A 16,413-nucleotide genomic window follows, 5' to 3' on the forward strand; every position below is an offset into this window, starting at 1 on the left:
TCCCCTCAACCATATACTCTCTAAGGAGACCTTCTCCCTGCTTCCTTCAATGATGGCAAGAAACTCCAGGGGCAAGAAGAGGACAAACAAATATGAGATGAGCTTTCCATCGAGGAGAGATTGCACTTTCAAAGAGGAGGAGAAGAGGCTTCAGATTCAGCTGGTGTCCAAGTAGAAGGAGGCAAGAGAAGTGGATGAGGAAGCAGGAACTTGGCTTTGATTTATATCACTGCCTCCTATTTATTTCCAGGCATGTGCCATGTCTGTTCCTCAATAAAAACTTCTTCTGATCCCTGGGATGAAAGGCCCCAGGATTTCTAAGTCAGGAACGAGCAGGGCAGGCAGAAGATTCAGTTGAAGTGCTGGATGCATTCAGAGCAGGCAAATTGAGTCAGCATGGGTCGTTCTGTTAGGGCTGTTTGCAGTGTCACCCTCAGGAAGGAGTTCCAACTGTTTGCAGCTGGAAGCCCAAGGGTTAACATGTATGAGGATGTGCCACATCTATCTCTTTCCTTCATTCTTCAGCTCTACCTCAATGGCCACTTCTTGTTTCCTCCCCAGGTGTGTGCATTGTGCTACTGGTTTTGACCCCATCACGCCTACCACTGCTCTTAGGAAAAATAACTTCCATGTTTCTCTCTGTGCAGTCTGTGAGTAGAGAATCAATGCCATGGGCTTTCCTGGGACCTTGTCCTTCCCCAGAATGCTCTGATCCTGCTACAATTTTCCCCAGGTGTCCTCAGCAGATTCCATGGTTGGTTGTGTTCGTATGTGTGTTCTTGTCATGTGTGCTGTTGTGAGCCACTGTGTTTGTGTGAATTCACGTGAGAGCACTAATTGGTGCATGATTATATGCTGATGTGCATGAGCTGGTGTGTGAGTGTCTTCGTGTGTCAGTAATCACAAGGGAATGTGCTGTTTACAACCGAGAAACTCTCTACTGCTGTCCCCATGAGCACCAGAGAACAGCAGGTTCCCAGGGTCAGAAGGAGCCTGAGTGCAGCTGAATGGTTGCGGCACCAGCCTGCTGGAGATCTGTCCAGGGAAGAGGCAATGACATGAAATCCCTGTCTCCTGAGCCCTGTTTCCTGCCAACCCAAAATTCTCATTCCTTTGCTGCTGATTTCAGATCCCAACAAGAATGTTTTGCTCCAGCTTGAATCCTTACTTTAATGCATTTTGACAACATTGGGAGTGTCTCAACATGGCTGGCAGCCCGTCCATGCCATTTCTGCAGGCCAAGACACAGCTGCTCTCCCCAGCGCAAGAGAGTTCAGACGGATGGGGTTTGCTTTATGGATAAGACGAAAAGCTGAGGGATCCTGCTGACCATGGTCTGGCCAAGACTGAGTGGATCTACTTTCAATACTATATCAATGGTGTCTGGGTGTGACAGAGCCCCCTCTCCTCTCTAAGCCCAGGACAAATGTCCTTGTGAGCCCATTGACCAGGTGTTGTGTCAGGCAGGTGCTGAGTCCTCACCTTGAACAGGTATTGAGTGGAAGGAACATGGAGTCCGATGATGCTGTGCTCCGAGTGAAAGAACTTGCACAGGAAAGCCAAAGCAATGAGGTCGGCACATGCTGCAAGTTTAGAAATGACACTAAACTGCAGGGAATGGGCAGTACAGGGATCTCTGTTAGGCAAGTTGTTACCAGCAAGTCCAGGAACTGCATGTTCAAGGGGAAAAGATAGACTATACTGTAGAAGTCCTCTGCAACAGATGTACAAGCAGTGCTCTGGAACATGGGGAGACCTACTTAAGCAACAGGCTAAAAGAAACAAATTAGAATAGGAAAGGATTTCTCTGAGACCTTCTGTAATCTTCATCCTGGAGCAGCCAGGAAACCAGTGGCTGCTGTTTCCGCGGCCGGAGCAGAGAGCCGGGGCGGGCGGGGGAAGTGAGGCGCGGGTGGCGGAGCAGCGGGATGCGGCGGTGCTGGGGTGCAGGGCTAGCGGGACTGGCCGCGGTGCTGCTGGGTCTGGGGTCAACTAGCAGTTCCCTCGATGCTGTCGACACCTCTGGCTCCCTTTTGGATCTCTGCCCCTAACCAAGCCCCGCTTCATCCGATATTTCCTCAGAAAACTCATCGCTCTATTCTTTGTCCAATCCTCCCTGTTTCCTTTCTTATCTCTGTGTCTCTCCCTAGAACTCACGCAGTCATTCCTTCCCCTTGCCACTTTTTGGTTATTAGTCTTTTATCCCCCTTACTTTCTTAAGTGATTCCACCCTTCCGCCTTTCATTCATGCATTCATCTCTCCACCAAACGTAGTGGGCACTACCCTTACTCGTGTATGCACACCTTCTAGAAACCCGTCCCATCATCTCTTTTAGTTTCTGCGGGATTTTTTCCAGGAAGCAGTAAGCAGGGATTTGAGGAGTTTTGAGGTTCTGAGGACTTTTTCTTCTTTTTCTCCCCAGCAGTGACCACGGGAAGGGCCCAGGTGCAGCAGGAGCCGTCGGCAGAGACCTCCGAGGGCACCGGCATCTGCATCAACTGCTCACACCCCAACAATACAAACTAGTAATTTCATCCTCTTGTACCGTCTCCTCCCGGGCCGAGGTCCCGAACTCCTCGCGAGCGGACATAAAGGAATCAAAGCTCTGTCGGACCCGCCGGGTTGGCTGTCGGTGGCGGCAGACCGCCGGTCCAGCGCCCTGTGGCTCGAACGTCCCCGGCGCGGGGACGCGGCGGTGTATTACTGCGCCGTGGGAGACACGGGGAGACGAGCCGGGGCTGCGGCCGCGGGCGGGGCCGGGCGGGTGTGGCTGGGCGGGAGAACCGCTGGCTGGGCCCGCCAGGGGGCGCTGCCGCTCTGCCCGCCTCGCCCCGCCTGACCCCGGGGAGGTTTCCCCGCCTGATCGGCAGCGGGATCGCATCGGCACGAGCCGCACTCCCTCCGGGATGCCTGCAGGAATAACGGCCGCGATATCATAACCGTGTGAAGGCAGCACAATCCCTTGTCCCATAATTCGATATTTGCATGAATGGCTAAATGAGCTCTTCACTGTCTCTTAGAGATCATCAGTGAAATTGTTCTTCTTGTGCAAAAGCAGGAATAAACACATAAGATGAGAAGGCCTCGTGAAACTTAAAAACCAGCTGCCAACACACAATGGAGTTAATCCTACCAGGCTCGCTGCCCACTGACCCACATTTTTTGTTTGGGGTGACTTTGGAAAAAAACAGACCTTCCAAAAGTAAGAGCACATCTCTTAACCAAGAGCAACCCCTCAGTGTTCTAATAGCATCCAGACACAAAATAATCGATCAATAGACTAAGCTTCCCCAGGGAGAACAATGCATTCCTCTCCAAGAGCCCATATCGATGAGGCGGTTTGCAACACCACTTATGGGTCAGGACATCATGATGGTGCAGCCGTTATTAAGGTTTTATGAAAGCACTGGAACTGTGAGGCCAATACTACAAGCATGCCTCCTCTCTAAGTAACGACTTCAACCAAATTACCAAAAGACCACCCACAACCACCCTTGTGTTAGAAATGGACTGCTAGTGTGACAGAGTTTGGTAAATCCTCTCCCTCCCTTTCTCATTTACCTGCGACTCAATGTCCTGCCCTAATTTACTCTACGATATCCGTGTCATACACCATACCAATCCCAATAGCTGTAGTGTTCTTATCACTAGTGCAATGGAAGGACCTAAGCTACATGCAAGCCTGAAAAAGTCCAAACATTGTAGGACCTTTTGGGCTACTACAACCAGTAGCAGACAGAGTAAAGCTATTTCTTAAAGACTTCATTAGAACTCCCATACTAGTCTTCCCTAGCAGGCAAATCTCTGAAATCTCCTTCCCCTCCCCTTCTCTTATTGACCTAAATCTAGGGCTCCTCTTCCTCCAAGCTCTGTCAAATTAAGCACTGTACTGAACCTTATGGTCCAGCTGGGCCTCAAACTCAAAATATGCTTTAACTGGAGCACTACAAGCAGTGGCACAAACCATCTCTTATTGTGAAAAATGCAGTTGTGATTCGTGCTAAGATGTTTAATGTTTACAGGTATAACCAAATGAGGCACGGACTCTGAACTTGGAAAAGGGAAAGGTGGTCAAGATCTATGTAAAAAGTTAGGAAACTTGTTTAGGAAGTTATACTGATAGAGCGAACTAACATTTTAAGGGTTAAGCAACTATATAATAAGGGCCTACTAACAAGCTAACATTTTAAACCACATAATTAATATCTAGTTTAGAGCTGTATGTAACTAACTGTGCTAAAAAAAAAAAAAGCAGGACTTCATTAAATGCCGAGATAAGAAGTTTTACAGCACCAGCTGCAACCTTGAGGAGACAAGATAGCCAAGATTTACAGCAAAAAGGAGGCACCAGTCTGGTTCCAGTCGGTTTGGTAGCTTGGATTCCAGCCAGTTCCTTCTAATGAGCCAAAGGTAAAAAGTCCACTGTGACGAAGCTGAAGGAGCCTTCATCCAAAGACCCCTAAAGACCCTTCCTCAAATTCACCAAGTGACATTGTGCAGGCGCAACAGGGGAGGGTCAAGGAGGGGAATATTTAAATGGTTATCTGAGACTCATTTTAATAAAAAGCGGAAAAGGTCATGAATATGTATAGGCATTTCTGGGGTCATTATGAATATGTAATACCATACTGTATTTAAGCACACTTCTTATTGTTAAAAGTGTGCGTGTTGGGCGGAGTGAATCCCCTGCGCACCCAGCGCTGTTTTGCTTATGCTCTAATGAACACGTGTTTAAGGAATACAAGGAATTGGATTAAATGTTGTTTATCCATAGAAAAAGTGTAAGTTATTTATTTCATTATGAAGCACCACTAGTCATTGTTCTCCTCTCCACAGTCACACTGAGCAAAAGCTATGCCTTAAATGCCATTAACCAAGAGCCATCATACCTCATTTTCTCCTCCAGACCCCTTACAATAATATGATACATCTCTAGGCTTGTTGAAACAAACTGTTCTTCATTCAACCTTACACAAGGGGAATCCCAACTAGTCTCAGGCTTCAATGTAGAATACACTGCAGGACCATTCATTTGGTTCATCCTAGCTGAGTATTCAAACATCATACTGATAAATGCTTTAACTACCTTGCTATTTCTTCACCCACGCTCACTTGGTCAACATTCAGAGCTCTTCCCAAGGTATGATTCATAAAAGAGGAGCCACTGCCGAATGTTCCAACCTCCCATTCCTCTGTCAATGGAGAAGGATCTCCTTGCGCCCTCACCCCCTTCCACCCCAGGGTAACCCCTGTCCAGGTTTAACCTGAGCTAGCAATACAACAACAATAGCTACTTACTCACTGATTCCCATCCCCTAAACAGGGGAGAAAATTGGACTGAGATAAACACAGCTTGTATGAAATAACACAATAATAATACACTACCAAAAATATATATACATATATATAATAGAAATAGAGAACAAAATAAAAGATAATGCAATTCCTCACAAATTCCATCCACACCAAGCAACCACTCCCAGAAAACAGCACCTGGTCCCAAAGACAATCCCAGAGAGACAAAAGAGGGGGGAAAAAAAAGGGCAAAAACATCCAGAGGCCTTTGCAAATGTGCAGGATGGCATACGGCCAAACTAACGAAACTAAGGAACAGAATTCTTCCAGCTCTGACAAAAAGAGCAAAGCAAGAAGAACGCGAGAGAGACCAGAATAACCCAACGCCCCTTAAATATGAAGCATGACACTAATGGGATGAAACACTGTTATTGACCAATCTGGATGTCAGTTGAGGTCTCCCCCACCAATGCCCCCTTTCTCAATGCCCCACACGTGTGGGCAGAGCTCAGAACGTCCTTGACTCTCAGACAAGAACAATTGAAAACATAGACTCTGTCCTGGGTTGTTATTCCTTGTTCTCAAACTAAGTCCAAATAATGACCATGCTGGCTATGAAAAAGAAAGGTTTCTAACTGCATTAAGAAAATTAACTCATTTTCAGTCAAACCAGCACACACCCTTCTCCTTTGGCAGCGTGGGGAGTGTCCACAGAGGGAATGACCACATGGAGACCAGGCTTGAATGCAGCAGAACTTTAATGAGCCAGAAGAGGCAAACAAAGTCCCTCCAAGTGGAGGACAGCAGTGCAGGAATCCCCAAAGGAACCCAAAAGTCTGCAGTCTGTGGTCGTGAAGAAGTTTGTGCATGATGTTCATCTGCCTTCTCAATACAGGGAGATGAGACAGATGATTCCCACCAGAATGACCCTGGGAGAGACTCGTTGCCAAGGGGAACCAAAGCAATCAAAAGAAAAAGGAAAGAAATGCAAAGCCATCCAGCTGTACTGAAAATGTAACCAAAATCTAGATCCTTTGTCCAACACCATGTTTTGAGTTCCTCAAGGTGTCTCCCTGGGGCTTTGCTGGCAAATTTATTAGTGCAGGTACCTTCTGCCAAAGTAGCGGCTGGAAATGCCAGAGAGGTCACAGCAGCCAGAGTTGATGGGCACTCCATCACAGCTGAGGATTCTGCCAACAGCAGCAGAGGTGGAGGAGCCCACAACAGTGTTCTGAGGGAAGGAGCGGAGGATGGGGCCAGGCAGGGTCACCACCACAGCAGGAGGCTCAATGATGATGGTAGAGTCCTGGCACTGCCTGACACAGGGCTCATTGCAGCTGTTGACCAGTGGGGTGGGGCCACAGGGCCGGCAGGGCAGGCACTCTGTTGTAGCAGGACATGTCTTGAGGGTGGAGATGAAGCTGGGAGAGAGGGCAAGAAGAAAGCAGAGCATAAAAGTGTGTGAGAAGCAGCCTGGTTACCCGTTGGCAAAGGAGCCAAGGCCACTTCTGAGTGGGAGCTGGCAGATGTGCCAGGAGACACAAAATCTGCTTTGCCCTACAGGCAGCAGGCTTGCACAAGGAGTCCCTCTCCTAGTGTGTAAACCAAAAGACCCCTCTGCCATGTCCCAGCCTCAGTCTTAGCAGATTTTCTGCCTGTTTCCCTCTCCAGTGACAGGAAGATGCAAACCCAAGGACAGGACATAGCCAATATGAGCAGAGATGTCCAACAATGAGAAATGTAAGGTCTACACAGGAGGAGAAGAGGTTTCAGACTCACCTGGTTCCCAGTCATAAGGATGTAAGAGAAGTGGATGAAAGAGCAGAGACTTGGACTGCCTTTTATATCTGCTCTTCATTGCTGCAGGACCAGAGGCACCCTTGGTAGAGGTAACAATTTTCTGGCAAGCTCATCTTGAATGCAAACCATCACAGCTAATGAGATGGACTGTGCTTTAGTTTCCAAGACTGCTGCCTTTTCATTTCCAGGTTTGTTCCATGCCCATTCCCCAATGAAGGTTTCTTATAATCCCTGGGATGAAAGGCCCAAGGATTTCTAGGGCAGGATTGTAGCAGTGTGTAAGAGTTGGTCCGAGGAACAGTATTTGCCTGAACATTGCGATCAGGGACAGATGCCCTGATAGAAAGAATTCGAGAATGACTTGGAGAAAAGCCTGAGGAGAAGAATTGTGTTGCACAGGTCTCTCTGACCTGGGGACTACTGGTAACAATAGTTGCTGTGTGGACTTCACCTGCTGCCTCCACGAAACTTGCCCCCACCTCCTAAAAGGAATGGTGTTATATGGGTCTCTCTGACCTAGGAACAATAACTGCTGTCTGGAAGATGGATTTTCACCTGCTGCTTAACCAAACTTGCCCCCCACCTTTTCTCTGTTACTAAGGCCAATGAAGAAAAGCATGTGCAGAGGACAGAGTAAATATGCCCAGGAGTCTATGCATTTTCCATCCTGAAATGTGTTCAAGAATGGACTGAATGTGACTTCAAGCAACATGATCGAATGGGATCTGTTCTGAGCACAAGGGTGATGTAGAAGACCTCTGGAGTTGACTTCTCACCTACATTCTGACTCTGTAATCCCCACCCTCCCCTGCCCTCCCTGACCCCTTCATGTCCATGATCACAATAATCCTCACATAACCTCTGCCACAAAACTGAAGGGAGGCTCTCAGCCTCCTCACTGCCAACCACAGGAAATCAGTGGCTGCTGTTTCCCGCCCATGAGCTTGGAGACAGCTCTGGGAAGCTGGTCCATCTCCTGGGTCAGGGCCCTGCTGTTCCCCAGGCTGCAGTTGGCGCTGTGCGAGCTTCTTCTTGCTGGAGGAGGAGGCGAGTCCATTTCCCAGGAGCCAAAGTTGTGGCCGTGCAGAGCCCTGTAGCGAGACCCCGCTCCAAAAAGGGGTTTTTGGAGAGCGAGACCCTGAGCAGCGCTGGCTCAGGGCTCAGGTCCGGGGCGGAGCTGGTGGCGGAGAGGAGAGGAGAGGAGAGGAGAGGAGAGGAGAGGAGAGGAGAGGAGAGGAGAGGAGAGGAGAGGAGAGGAGAGGAGAGGAAAAGGGACAGGGACAGGGACAGGGACAGGGACAGGGACAGGGACAGGAAGAGGAGGAGGAGGAGCAGGAGCCCCTGGGGCTGCCGGGGCGGAGCAGGGCGCGGGCGGTGGAGCGGCGGGATGCGGCGGTGCCGGAGGGCAGGGCTGGCCGGACTGGCCGCGGTGCTCCTGGGTGCGTGAGGCTGGCGGGGCTGGATGGGGGCCGGGGCTGAGCCTGGGTTGTCCCCCGCAGGTCCCTCGATGCTGTCGTCCCCTCTGGCTTCCTCACGGATCTCTGGTCCTGAACCTGCCTCACGTCCTCCCCACATTGCCTCTACAAAACTCATTGCTCTCTTTTTGTCCAGGCCTCCCGGTTTCCTTTCTTTCCTCTGCGTCTTTTCTTATACCTCCTGTAGTCGTTTCTTCATCTTGCTTCTTTCTTTCTGTCATTCCTTTGCCCCACTCTTTATACACCCATCATTCATGCATTCAACTCTTTACCAACTATTAATGAACACTTCCATTACTGCACGTGTTGACATCTGCTGGACACTTTTTCCACATCACATCTATGTTCCTGACTGCTTCTGCAGGACTTGTCCTGAGAAACAGTAGACAGGGCTGGGCAGAAAGCATGTTCTGACGATTTTTTTCTTCTTTCTCTCCTCGACAGTGACTGCGGGCAGAGCCCAGGTGCACCAGGAGCCATCGGCAGAAACCACCCAGGGCACCGGCATCAGCATCAACTGTTCACATCCCAACATACAGACCACTGATTTAATCCTCTGGTACCGTCAAATCTCCCGACGTGGCCCCGCATTCCTCGTGAGGGGTATTAAAGTCTCCTAAGCGCTGTCGGACCCGCCGGGGCAGCTGTCGGTGGCGGCAGACCGCCGGTCCAGCGCCCTGTGGCTCGAACGGCCCTGGCGCGGGGACGCGGCGGTGTATTACTGCGCCGTGGGAGACACGGGGAGAGGAGCCGGGGCTGCGGCCGCGCACGAACCACCGCGGGCGGGACGGGGCGCGTGTGGCGGGGGCGGGGGACAGTCCTGGTCAGGGGGCGCTGCCGCTCTGCCCGCCGGGGCCGCTTTTCCTTGTCTCTGCTCCTTCCCATGAACATTCTTGCCCTGCACACTCCCCAAATAATTTTCACTGCTTCCCCTAAGGAGTCTCATTCCCTGTGGCCAGAAATACCCCGCAGTTTATATGATGATCACCTCACCTTTATGGGAGGTGTCATCCCCACACAAGGGGACGATTGTAATAACCTAACGGTTAGTGAGAAGCTCATGGTAAACAGGCTTGTGCTGGATGTCCTCCTGCCAAATAGAAGCTGTGTGTCTGAACCTGGGTAGAAGTGTTTGCAGCTGGTGCTGTTCCCAGACATTTTGCCTTGAGGTGACTCATCCATGGCCTTGGAGGAGGGGGCAGTAAACCCCTGTGGGGAGAGGGACTCATGCTGACTCCTGCTTCCAGGTACCGTGGTCTGTGCCTCATTCTGCCTCCTACCAAGGGACAAGGAGGACGTAGGTGGTCTTTCTCCCCCTTAATATATTGAAAGACCACACAGAGGTCTCTCTGCAGCCTTCTCTTCAGCTTTTCTTCATCAGACTAGTACTTCTAGTTCAGTTTTCTTCGTCAGACTAGTTCTTCATCAGTTCTAGTTCTTGAATTGTTTTTTTGTGGCCATCTCCTGGAGGGCCTACTCTAACAGGTCCATGTCTTTTTTATTGGGAAGCCCAGAACTGGTCAAAGTCCTCCAGGAAGGGTGTCACGAGAGCCAAGTCCAGGGGAGAATCACTTCCCTTCACCTGCTGGCTGCACTTCTTTTTATGCAGCCAAGGATACAATTGGCTTTCTGGGCTGCAAGCACACATTGCTGGCTTATGTCGAAGTTGTCAACCACCAGTGTCACCAAGTCCTTCTCCAGAAGGTTGCTCTCAATCCCTTCATTGCCCTGCCTGTATCGATACTGGGAATTGCCCTGACCCAGGTGCAGGACCTTGTGCTTGGCTCTGTTGAACCTCATGGGACTGCTTAAGCTCTCTTTTTGTTGATCTTGTGATCTTTTCTTGGAACATCACCCCAGGCCCATTGCTCATCAGCTGTGTTCATCAATCCCTCACAGGGCTGCTGGATACTCTCTCCCTCCCACGTAATTCCTAGTATAAAGGCCTCCTTATCAGGTCAGCCATCCTAATCACAAAGGCAACTTTGCCTCACTTGGTGAGGTGGATCCCACCTCTCCTGAGCAGATGCTGCTCTGCATATAGGTCTTTCTAAGTATGGTAATAACAGGAGGAATTCTAAGGAAAACATTGGACTGAACCTTGTTGAAGATAGCCACCTAACTTACAGGGATGAAGTAAAAGTGGAGGCATTCAACGCTTTTTTTGCCTCTGTCTTTCATACTATATGGTGCCCATGCTCATCAAGTAATGGGCCAATGTTATTTCTTGTTTGCCTTTTTCCATTAACATATTTTTTAAAAGCCCTTTTTATTGCCCCTCACAGTACTGGCCAGCTTCAATTCTAATCAAGCTATGGCCACACAATTTCCATCCCTACAGTGCTGAGCAGGATCTCTCTAGTCCTCCCATGACTCCTGATCTTGCTTCCACTGACCATATGCTTTCTTATTTTGTGTTAGCTCAAGAAGAAGATCTCTGTTCAGCCAAGCTGACTTTTTTGCCTCACCTGCTAGATTTTCATCATTAGGGGATTGCCTGGTCCCACACTTTCAGGAGGTGGCACTTAAGAAGTGACCAACACTGATGGACACCAGCACCTTCAAAAGCTTCTTCCCAGAGGATCTAAGTAGTTCTCTTGCTGCCTATTATGCCTAAGAATACCCTGTGGTGTTTGAGCTCTGGGAAGCTGCTGTATCGGGAAGTGCTCTGGAATGATCCCTTTGTCAAAGTTGTCAAGGAATTAAGTTTTTCTCTTCTGCTCATTGACAGGGCTTTTTCATAAAATTATATGGTGGATTATATGGAAAAAATGTTACTGGTGCCTGCAAATTAGCTGGAGCAGCTGTGGGTGCTGCCATTACTCAGGGGAGACATGAGGGCTGATACAGTTCTCTCTTTGGAAGCTGAAATGAGGGCCAATCTCCAGAAACCAGGATTGGTGGCACACAAGAAAGCAAAGGGGTGTATGACGGCTCTTCAAAAGTTCTTATCCCATGAGGAGCAGAGTGATCAGAAAAGGGGAAAAATAATTCCTGCTTTTCCAGAAGAAAACAAGAGATAGGTGGAAAAGCCCTTGGAGATTCCTGAAGACTGCAGCCCTGTTTTCCAGGAAGCACCTGATAATGTGCATCCATGATATTAGATGACTGCACAAGTAGTCTGAGGTAAACTAGGGCAGCACAAGCATATTTCTTCTTGGAAGAAACAGGGAAGTTCTGAATTCAAAGGAGATGGTATTAAGAGGTCCTGCCTGCCTGATTTAGTCCAAAGTGTCCTCCAACTTTGTGGCCCATCTGAGAAGACCTAAAGGCTGGAATGTTTTTGTGAAAGCCATGTCTGTGATGAATGTCCTGTCTTTTTTCATGGGTCATACCAAGCCCAGGGTCTCTAGAGAAAACTAAAAGTAACTGAGGAGGGCTGAGAAGCAGCACACACACCACCTAATGAGAAGATACCTAAAACCCAGTGACACACGGAATCACAGAATGTTAGGGATTGGAAGGGACCTCAAAAGATCATCTAGTCCAATCCACCCTGTGAAGTTTACTGTTGAAACAAAAATATGCATAGGATCATGGAATCATAGGACGGTTTTGGTTTGAAGGGACCTTTAAAAGGTCATTTAGACCAACCCTCCCTGCCATGGAGGATTTATATTCAGAAAATAATTAAACTTTACTGTCTGTACTGTACACTAAAATTAAAAAAAAACAAAACACTTGTTGGTATGGGGTGGGCTGGGCTGAGGTTAAGGAGCACACACTCAACCTTGGAGATGGCTTGTAAATTTTATTAACAGAACACATTGATGAAAATTGCTGCAAGACGTGCTGGTCTGGGTCTTCTGAAACATATTTTGAAAGGCTGTGGCTGTGAAGAAATCTCCATCTTCATATTTTACAAAGCAAATCAGTCTCTAATAATTTTGTACTAGGTTGTTAGAATACAGTTCTGAAATCTGTTATGGTTATGTGGATGCATATTCTCAACCATGCCCATTTGTCTTGGGGAAACATGGGCTTGAAAGAGCCAGTTGGTTCGTTAAGCACCTGGAAATGTTTCGTTGATGTTGTGCTCCACTGAGAAAAAAAAAAAAACAAACAAACAGGAGAGATGGTCCATCTCAGACCTCTGTCTTTCACATGAGACTATCTAGGAGCCTAGCCAGGCCAGGAGGACAACAGTATACCAAGCAAGAAACAGGCATAGATATGGCAGGGCTGGAGAGGCCTGCACTAGCCCTGAGCTCTCATAGACACCCAGGGCCAGGGGCCAAGCCAGAGCTGAGAATCATGGTTGCACTGTGTCTGGGTGGGCTTGGTCTTGAAGATCATTGTCCCTGTGTTACCACCTGACCCAGCACTGAGACCTACAGAACCTGGCGGGGGAGAGGTGTCCCCAGTCCTCACCCTCCAGCATCTGGACTTGTGCAACTCTGTAATAAATAACATCTCATCTCTGTGTGTAAAATCTGACTCAACTTTGCCCTGGAAAAGAACCTTTGTATTGGGAAAACATTTGCAACAGATGCTCTGCTGAAGGGTGATACAGCTGCATGGGGATGCTGTCTCTGCTGTCTATGCACAGACGTGCTGGTCATGGCCCCTGATTGGGTGATGGGTGGAAGAGGCACACGGAGTATAGACAGTGGGCCATCCCCAGGCTATTTACTCTTTCCCAATTCCAACCATCCTTTTGCCAATTTCTTCTTCTGAGCCACCTTGCCCACCACAGCTGTGTCCAAAGCAAGAGGAGTGCTCTTCCCCAAGAGTCTCTGGGACTGCTGACCTCCCTGAGGCCTCCCACATGCCCACACATCCTCTCCAGAGGACAGTAGTTGTCAGCATTCTCCAGTGTCAATGGGGTGTTTCTTAGCAGAATTGCAACAAGACAAGGACTGTGCAGTAACCAGGGCTGTCTTTCTCACTTACAAGAGGCAGTGCCAGGAAGAGGAGCCACTGTAATGTGTCCCACCTTCTAGTGCTTCTAGCAGTCATGAATTAGGTGTGCCCCTATCCAATCCATAGAACGTCCTGTATTGGAAGGGACCCTCAAGGATCATCGAGTCCAACTCATGTCCCTATATATGACAACCCCACAGGTCTTACCATGAGTCTGAGAGTGTTGTCCTGTTGCTTCTTGAACACTGTCAGGTTTTGTCTGTGACACCTCCCTGGGGAGCCTGTTCCAGTGCTCCACTACTTTCTGGGTGAAGAACCTTTTCCTAATATCTGGCCTAAACCTGCCCTGGCACATCTTCTTGCCTTTCACCCTGGGCTCTGTCGTTGGCCACCGGAGAGAAGAAATCAGTGTCTGTCCCTCATCTTCCCCTTGTGGGGAAGCTGTAGATCATGATGAGCTCTCCTCTCAGTGTCTTCTTCTCCAGACTCAACAGACATAGTGTCTTTAGCCACTCCTCTTACAGCTTCCACTCAAAACCCTTCAGCAACTTCAAGGGCCTCCTCTGGACACTCTCCTGAAGCTTTATATCCTTTTCAGATTGTGGCTCCCAGACCTGCACACGGTATTTCCACAAAGCAATGGCTTTCTCCCTCAGCAGGCAGTATGTAGGTGGAAAGACAACGTATGAGACACAGGCAGGCTTGCAGAATTCTTTAATGAGTCTAAAGAGGGAAATAAGTTCACTCCAGCTGGAGGCCCCAGTATGGCAAGGAGCAGGAACAGCCAAGAATCTGTTCCCCTTTTCCTGTCCAGCTGTTCCAAAAGAGGGGACAGCTTAGCAGCTCACTCCAGGTTGGATTCTGGAGTCCTCATAGCAGGATTTGAGGGGAGCACAAAAGAAAGAAGAGAAGAAAAGGGTGAGTGGAAGAGAGGAAAAGTACACATTTTCCATGTGTTCAGAAAGGCACCTTTCAGCCTGCCCTTGAAGGATAAGCTAGAGATGACCTGAAAACAACGTCTGGAAACAACACCATGAAGTTTGATTGTCTGTCCGGCACCATGATCTGAGTTCCTAGGGGTCCGTAGCCGAGGCTGTTGCCAACATCTTTAGCATGGGGGGCATCTGCTGCAGCTGGAAATGCAGGACAGGTCACAGCAGCCAGAGTTGATGGGCACTCCATCAGAGCTGAGGATTCTGCCAACAGCAGCAGAGGTGGAGGAGCCCACAACAGTGTTCTGAGGGAAGGAGCTGAGGATGGGGCCAGGCAGGGTCACCACCACAGGTGCGGGCTGGATGACGATGGTGGAGCTCTGGCACTGCCTGACACAGGGCTCAGTGCAGCTGTTGGCCAGTGGGGTGGGGCCACAGGGCTGGCAGGACTGGCACTGGTCATAGCAGGACATGTCTTGAGTCTGGAGCTGCAGCTGGAGAGGGGTCAGGGAGGAAGCAAAATGTGAGAATGAGTGAGGAGCAGCCCAGCCCCACACTATGGGGGAGCCAAAGAACATGAAGGAACAGGAGGAAGAGGCTGTGAAAAGACTTATGAGGGCTTCTTAGCTTAGTTGTGCCAGGTCCAAAGAGAGATATCAACTCCTATGAAGCTACTGGTTAGTCCCTGAGTCTGGAAGCCACCTCACTACAGTCCCAGCATCCCTCCATGTCTAGCCTTTTCCCCAGCTCCCTCTCTCATAACAAGCTGCCCCGTGATCTGACACAGAACAAAGCTGGTGTCAGCTAAGAGGTCCCTTGAGGTGAGACTTCCTTTTAGAGAAAGCAGAGAAAGAGAAGAGGCTTCAAACTCACCTGACTCCCAAGGAGAAGGAGGCAAGAGAAGTGGATGAGAGAGTGAGGAGCTGGGCTGACTTTTATCACGCACCCTTACTGCCCCAGGCTGACAGAGGCATCCCTTGCAGAGGTGATTAATCACTGACAAGCTCATCTTGAATGCAAAACATCCCAGCTAATGCTATGGGCTGTGTTTTGGCTTCTTCAGCTGCTGTCTTTCCATTTCCTGCTGTATGCCAAGCACATTCCCTAGTGAAGGCATCTTTTGTGTGACCGGATGAGAGGCTCATGTATTTCCCGTGCAAAACACATCATTGTGGGCAGAGGACTCAGCTCCCATGATGGAAGAGTCCAGTAACGGGCACCTGACATACACTCAACAGGCAACACACATACATACACACATATGTCTAGACCTCTAGTCCTCTAGAGTTAATTGAGAAGCCTCAGGACAGCCAGTGTGGGGCTGTCTACACTGTGCACAGTCACCACACAGGTGTTGGAATTGGGAGACTCACCTTCTGCAAGTCCTGTTTCCAAGGGTTCAGTGTGGCTGAGGGAAGACTGGTCTCTGCCCAGCCTGAGCCCATTCACCATCACGAAAATCCTTTTCCTTCTGTCTGTCTGTTCCTGAGTACCGTGGACATGGATATGGGCTTTAACCATGGGATGGAACTGCTTGTAGGCTCTGGTAGAACAGCCTGTGGGTTCATTTCTCATCGTATGATGAAGCAAGCCATGACAACAGCAGGTCTGCAGGGTTAACCATGACCTTATGCCAGCTGGAGTGAAACCACAATAAGCAATTGCAGGATCTGGGTCTCCAGAAAGATGATTTATCCCATTTACAGTGCACACCTGCTTTGGGATGGGCTGAGTCCTGTGTGTGAGCTGATGTCTCTTCTCTGACTGTAGGAAGAGTCTGTAGAGTCTGTTAAAAGTGAGATTAGAGGAGACCATGAAAATGATCAGAGGTTTGGAACAGCTCTCCTATGCAGAAAGGCTAGAGGTGGAGTCGTTCAGTCTGTAGAGGAGAAGGCTCTGGGGAGACGTAATTTCACTCATTCAATACCTAAACGGAGGTTTATGAGAAAGACAGAGAAAGACATTTTACTAAGGCCTCTAATGACAAGACAAGAGGCTATGGCTGTAAGCAGTAAAAGGTAGACTTAGATTGGACATAAGCATGACA

The 16,413-nt window shown here is 49.1% G+C and overlaps 2 long non-coding RNA genes across 2 annotated transcripts; both read right to left on the reverse strand.

Annotated features, from left to right (window-relative positions):
* Positions 1–6,036: 6,036 nt before the first annotated feature.
* LOC106145823 (uncharacterized) lies at positions 6,037–8,277 on the reverse strand. Its single transcript, XR_010467833.1, has 2 exons — positions 7,076–8,277; positions 6,037–6,717 (listed from the first exon to the last, which is right to left on the reverse strand). It is a non-coding gene; the product is annotated as an uncharacterized LOC106145823 (long non-coding RNA).
* Positions 8,278–12,307: 4,030 nt separating this feature from the next.
* LOC135576225 (uncharacterized) lies at positions 12,308–15,364 on the reverse strand. Its single transcript, XR_010467834.1, has 3 exons — positions 15,240–15,364; positions 13,642–14,860; positions 12,308–12,612 (listed from the first exon to the last, which is right to left on the reverse strand). It is a non-coding gene; the product is annotated as an uncharacterized LOC135576225 (long non-coding RNA).
* Between the last annotated feature and the right edge of the window lie 1,049 nt (positions 15,365–16,413).

The sequence above is a fragment of the Columba livia genome, chromosome 23 (assembly GCF_036013475.1).
Source record: "Columba livia isolate bColLiv1 breed racing homer chromosome 23, bColLiv1.pat.W.v2, whole genome shotgun sequence".
Classification (NCBI taxonomy): domain Eukaryota; kingdom Metazoa; phylum Chordata; class Aves; order Columbiformes; family Columbidae; genus Columba; species Columba livia.